The following is a 6,835-nucleotide window of genomic DNA, read 5'->3' on the forward strand; positions in this document are numbered from 1 at the left end:
CATCACAATATAATAATTCCGTAAAAATATGTATAATCTATAAAAAAAGAAATACCTATTAAACAATGTTAATTTAACAACTGTTGTTTAAACATTTAAAGTATTTGATGTTTAAATCAAATTTAAATCAATCTGTTATCAGACTTGATATTAGGATAATTGTCTGTCACTTGTTTAACACACATTTTAAAATGTATATTAAATAAAATTGTATAATTAAATACCGAGGTTTTGTTTTTTGTACAGGTATATACCAGATTTTCTATTCGCATCCACTGGATCAAAGTATTACACTCTGGAAGCAGGTTTGTTAAAAGTCACATACTTCTAACTCATATTAATTAAGAAGACTTTGAAGGCCTAGGGATTATTTAGATTTGCATATTATAGCGATATTTCCTTTCAAGTTTGACACATTCAAATGCTACAAATATCAAAATAACGCAAGCAAAAACAAAAAGTGTAAGATAGAACAAGACCCGGTCCGTTTCGGAACATTATTTTTACATCTTAAGACTGTCATATTTACTATTTCGTAGTGCGCAACATTAAATTGCATATTTTAAATGTTATAAAATACTTTTCAGCTACGAACTTTTCTCTACCCCCTACACCCGCTGACCAAAATGTGTACAACACGTATTTGCTTTCGGACGGCTCTGTTACAACCTTCCGGTAGGAAATTTGCTTATCGGATACCATCATCAGTATAATAATTGTATACGTTTTTGTATTTCGTCGTATATCCAGACGGATGTAACCGAGTTTGAACGTTTTGGTTTAGAGGTTATAGAGCCCGCGCGTAATATCACGTTTGATTAGTGTGGCTTTCTATACATGGTTTAAATAAAAATAAATATATACATAAGTAAGTGCTGCCCCTGAACATTTTCTACATTTTCTGCATGTGCATCTAAAGCTTTAATCCCGTGCTAACAATATAATACAAGCGTGCGTGTGTGAATTTGCGACAGGATAAATCTGTGAAATGTGAATTTGCAGATGCACAAGCAGTCGTGATGCTTGTATCAAGGGGCCCTGTATTCATTAATTGTGAGCAATAGCAAATCAGTTTGACACAGTGATTGAGAATTAAAGGCATACAACACACGCACGCATCAAACTCAAAACGACCTATATATATATACTAATAAACTAGTATAATTGCCTTGGGACGGTTAATTTGTTTTGAAGAACAAAATGGACATATGATAACCCCAAATATAAACATAACTTGTCCTGATTTTCTGTAAGATATATGGGTACATGTAAAGGACGAAAACAAATTAAAATCATACGCTATGAAAACAAACTTTTTTTTATAGCTTATAATTTAACGTCAAGCAATTTTATTAATTTATTTTAATCAGTCACTTGTGTTGAATAATAATATGTAAGACCTTAAGCACCGAAGAAAGGTTACATACAACGAATCAAATTACATTAAGTAATTAAATAATACCTAATCTACCAATCAAACAATTTTCGTGACCACATCATTTTCTAAAACAACAGTTTAAGTGATCGCTTCTCCCCAATTATTCGTTCTATCAATCGTTTGATTATAATTAAGCATGTAAACAAAACAGGAAATTACTTTATGAAAGATCAATTGACCCACATGACCCCTCAGTTAGGAAACTGACTAAAATGTCATTGACATTTGTTTATTAGTTCTCAATTTCTTGGACATAAAGCAAATGTCATTATTATAATGAAATCAATAACACCCCGAAAAAATATGAGATATAAAAGATATGACCACATGGAAAAGTTTCGATTTTTTACTATATACTATATATACTAACAAGGGAAACAACTAGCCACAATTTCAGTCGACAATTTTTTTTCTGAATTTCACCCGTGAAAAAACATTTAGACCTATGATTGCGTGCGATTTCCGCTGGTATTTGAAAATACATTGAATACTTTCGCAGGCGTATTACGTTATCTTACCATTAACAATGATTTCGTCTGGTTTTAAAACATGTTGTTTTCTCGTTTATTTTGCACAGCTACAATCGCCATTGTTGTAAAAACCGCCACCGGACGATATTGCTTCCCGGCTTTACGTATGACAACTAGATACAAGTCGGGTATAGGATATCATTGTAAACGACGATAACAACTATGGCCGACTTTTGAAAACATTACTGAAGTTGATGAAAAATTATCAAAAATATTAAGTTTAAATCAATAGTCATGAATAACACGCGCACGATCTGTTCACAAGGCTGCTACTTTGTAAGTTCATATGGTATAAATGATACAAAATAGCCGCCGATCGATGTTTTACAGGGGTAAAACTTGTTTACCTTGTGTTGCAAACCCGTGTCGATTTTGATAGCTTTTGTTTTTTCGCAAAATGTCAGTCTTTTTATGAAAAACAGCAAATATTACGTTACAGCTCTATTTTTTCGGTAATTGAAATAACATTAACAAAGATTTTTTTGGGGGATATTTTAATTGCTTTTATTGGAAAGTTAAAAAAACTAGTTGTATCCATTGTTAGTATATAAGGTATATAGTAAAAAAATCGAAACTAAAAAGTCGTGGTAGTATAAGCTCGCTTGAAACTTCATATACATTTTCATTAAATTAGAATTAGCGGCTATTGAGATCTCGTGCAGAAAATTAGCGCCCTCACAATATGCAAATGTGCACTTTATTGTGATGTTTTAAATGTAACGTGTCATTTATTCGGAAGTCCAGCTATCATTCGCGGAACGAAAACGAAAATTAAGAGTAAAGTGTTATCAAATAGATCGGAAGATGGAAGTTATTTCCTCAAGCGGAATAAAACGACAATAAGCGAAGGTCTACCAAAGTCCCATTGTAAATTTGACACGGAAACTAATTATTATTTAAAATGCGATAATTGCATGGACAAAAAAAGGGCGGGGCGGAACAACCTGGCAATAAGCGGATTTATAAACTCTAAGGGCACTCCATAGTTACACATTTGTATCAATCTTTGATAAATACATGTACAGTCAGAGTACTTTCGCAAAACAATATCTTAATCAAAGGCAAAAGGATTTTGAGCGGAACGTCCTTTAAAATGCACAGTTCTTTTTATCGGGGGCAGCATGTTAAGATTCGTGGAGGTCGGTCATAAGCTCCTGGAATGTTGCGCGATAACAGTAAATCTATAAGACAACATGGTATTTACGAGGGGCTGACAACTCAGTGACAATGGTTTGCAGTTCACAATGCAACAATATGCGTGTGTAAACACTTTCGATAAAATGATTCGCGTTCTGGGAAAACTTGGCTTAATGCATGCGCGTAAAGTGTCGTTCCAGATTAACCTATGCAGTCCGCACAGACTAATCAGGGCCGACACTTTCCGCCTTAACTGGAGTTTCGTGTAGACGAGACTTCCTTTAAACGAAAAATACCATAAAAGCGGAAGGTGTCGTCCCTGATTATCCTGTGCGGATTGAAAAGGCTAATCTGGGATGACACTTTAAGAACATGCATTAAGCCCCGTTTTCTCATAACGCGTCTCAAATGTAACATCCTATTTGGATGATTTGTGTTTGATAAACCGGGCAGAAAGAAGTTAGTGACGGCAGGATGGTATCGAGAAGAACCTACACAATTGACGACAAAAATGTGTTATTAACTGCGAACTTTAATGCCATTGAAATTGGCATTCGAACGGACGGACAAAGCGGCGATAATATGGAAAATGGCAAACGGAAACCAGAAGAATAACAATATAAAATGCCCCATACAAATGCATTCAAATATAACATGAATAGTTGAAACATTTTCACTTATTTATGGAATAATACGTATTACTGATCAGTGACTGATTAAAAAATGGAGCAACATGCTTCAAAAGTTTTGATTCTGTTACTAATATTATGTAACAAAAGAAAAAACGATACTCCATAGAGGTATGCATTAACAAAATCGATATTTTGATAATAATGTGAATCAACATACTAAATGATTATAAGTATTCCTTTACTTCAACAAACAAGCTCATTTCAGTTCGGCGCCAAAAATTCCTAAACGTTGTTTTGTAATGTCGAGTTTAATTGGAAATTGACATTTGAAGGGTGGTTCAATCGCTCATGACTTTCATCGACGCCCAAGCCAACTGCGCAGCTGAAGGGGCGACTCTGGCTAGAATAACAACCGTTCCAAAGATGCAGCTGTTACAACACATAATGCGGACCTGGGGTACGTTAACCCATTTATGCCTAGTGGACTTTCCCATCCTTCTAAATTGAATCAATTTATTTTCAAAATTAGGGATGTCTAGTATATTTATTTTTATATTTAGAATATTTTTTACAGAAATTAAACAAACAGCGCAGACCCAGATGAGACGCCGCGTTAAGCGGCGTCTCATCTGGGTGTACGCTGTTTGCCGAGGCCTTTTTTCTAGACGCTATGCATAAATGGGTTAAAATGTTTGTGTAAACAAGCGCAACTATTGTAGATTCCATGTAGTCGCATCCGTTGACTTGAATCTAAAAGCGCTCATAACAGTCAACATAATTTTTCTTAAATAAAGAAGAGACACCACGGCCGATGTGTAACGTTATAAGTCGACATACTCTATCGCACATGAATTCCCAAGAAAATGTTCTGGGCAACCTATGTTAAAACGTTTACTAAAATGTTATTTGTAATTATCTTAACAACCTTTATCTCTCAAGTCGCATTAAATGTTTAACGCTCTAAGCTGGGTTTGACTAATTTATTTAACACGTGGTTTGATTTACAATCAAAAGCTCAAATGAGAACTCAGAATCTTACATTATTTTTGGTTTAAATTTTAATCCAACAGTAAAAGAATACTCTTTTTAGAAGGTTCTGCTCTGAAAATACTTATATTATTCCCTAGAAACTCTTTGTAGAAACATACCGCCACAAAGTTCGTCAAGCAGTATTCAATTTCCTTATAAAAATTTCAGTTTTTATCTTAACTGTTTCTAAGTAGTGTGTGTTTAAGGGATTTTTAGTATAACCGGTATAGTTGTAATACAAGCAACAGCACAAGCAATTACTAGAAAGTAGAATATTTACCGTTGAACATACAGTTGATTTTATAATAATGTTTTAAATGATATAATATGTATAACATGTATTTTCAGGACCAGTAACCGGATATACTGACCATTGGATAAGTGGTTTGCTTCAAGTTGGGGCGTATGGCAATCAATGGGTGACTGAACACAATGAGGTTATTCCGACAACTGGGGACTTCTGGATCCACTCAAACCCATACACACTAGATCCGGACATGCGTGCCGCAATGTATTACACATCGTTTTTCTTCAAGGAACTTCCTTGGTTTGATACTCTTTACTCGATTTGTGAAAAAATATAAATCGTTGAAGTCAATACTTTTTGATAAAAAATGAATATCTAAGTATAAAACTTAAAACATGTGTGATAATTTGTGTGACAAAACGAATATAACAAATGGCAATTAGTTTTAAAACGAATTTCAGCTAAGAATATCAAAAGACTTGTAATAAATAATACGCACACAGCCGAATTCAGAATGTTTAAAGTTGGCGAATATCGTTAAGTCGGTTGTAATCATTATGAAACAATTTTTTGCATAATCCCTTTTAGTAAAATGTTATATATCTTTTAATTTATTCAATGACATTAATAATCGAATTTACATGTATACAGAACAAAACTAAACTAGTATGAAGACAGTGAATAGTTAAACCACTGTGCATATAAGAAAGAAATAATATTACAACAAATTAATTAGTTGTTCTATGGAATTAAAAACGAACGAGCAAAACATAAAGTATAGTATTTCTATCCCATGTTTGATTTAAGTAAAGGAAGCGTATAGCTCAAAATATATTTTTTTATTGTTCATTTTTGTGGCATTTTAATATAGTCTGACATAGCGTTTTTACTTCTAATTGCTTAGTGATTTGTACAAACAAAAACATGATTCATGTAAATCGTTTGTTTCTATCTAACATAGTGAAGTTCTGTCCAAATGCCTGCCATTTATTTTGCTTCAACCATGTTCAACAGCAACAGCCAGTATCATCAGCCATTCTGTAGAATAACAATCAAATGTAACGATCAGCAACTTCATAGTTAGCTTATTTTCTCTACCGCAAATTAATCGGCGTATTTTAATACACTGGAACTATTTAAGTGAGTTTTCTTTATTAGAATCATCAGTTGTTTAGCGAACGTATAATATTTTGAGAGCAATACATAGAAATAAACGTTATCTTTTTAAACACGACGTAACAAATAAATTGTGCCGTTTTTGTAGAAACAAAAAAAAGTGTTTCAAAAGCCTATGTCGTAAATAGTGTAGGGTGTACCAAATTACATCGAAAAGTCAATGTTTGTGAAACAAAAGTCGGGATATTGGCAAACTGACGTAAACAATTATTTTATATTACGACTTTAACGAGCGTCTTATCGGGCGAGCATCTGGTCATTTGGGTGTGACGCAAGCAATCTAAATGGTTGACATTAAAATGATTTCCATGACAAAAGGCAATTTAGCCCATGCTTGTTTTATTTAGAAGTGTTTGTAAAATGAAATGTTATTTGTAGACGGAATTATCATTATTAGTAAAGTTAGTTATTTAAACTTGCCATGTACCCAATTTAAAATTTAAAAAATGCACGAATTAAGCATATCGCATGGATTTTTAAGCATAAAACGCGATTTTTATAAGTCTTTAAGTTTTATGTGAATACGATAGTTTTAGAGGGTGCTTAAAAGTTACGAAATACTTTTCCCAAACGTGCGCTTGATTTTAAAGTTAATTTTTGTCCACTGGACAAAGGTTATTCACTATTATCCAGCTAGTTCTAATTG

The 6,835-nt window shown here is 33.3% G+C and overlaps 1 long non-coding RNA gene across 1 annotated transcript; it reads left to right on the plus strand.

Moving 5' to 3' along the window:
• The first annotated feature begins 594 nt into the window (after positions 1 to 594).
• On the plus strand, positions 595 to 5,323 carry LOC127882267 (uncharacterized). Its single transcript, XR_008050468.1, has 3 exons — positions 595 to 675; positions 4,070 to 4,194; positions 5,115 to 5,323. It is a non-coding gene; the product is annotated as an uncharacterized LOC127882267 (long non-coding RNA).
• Positions 5,324 to 6,835: the final 1,512 nt, after the last annotated feature.

This window comes from Dreissena polymorpha, chromosome 5 (assembly GCF_020536995.1).
Source record: "Dreissena polymorpha isolate Duluth1 chromosome 5, UMN_Dpol_1.0, whole genome shotgun sequence".
Classification (NCBI taxonomy): Eukaryota; Metazoa; Mollusca; class Bivalvia; order Myida; family Dreissenidae; genus Dreissena; species Dreissena polymorpha.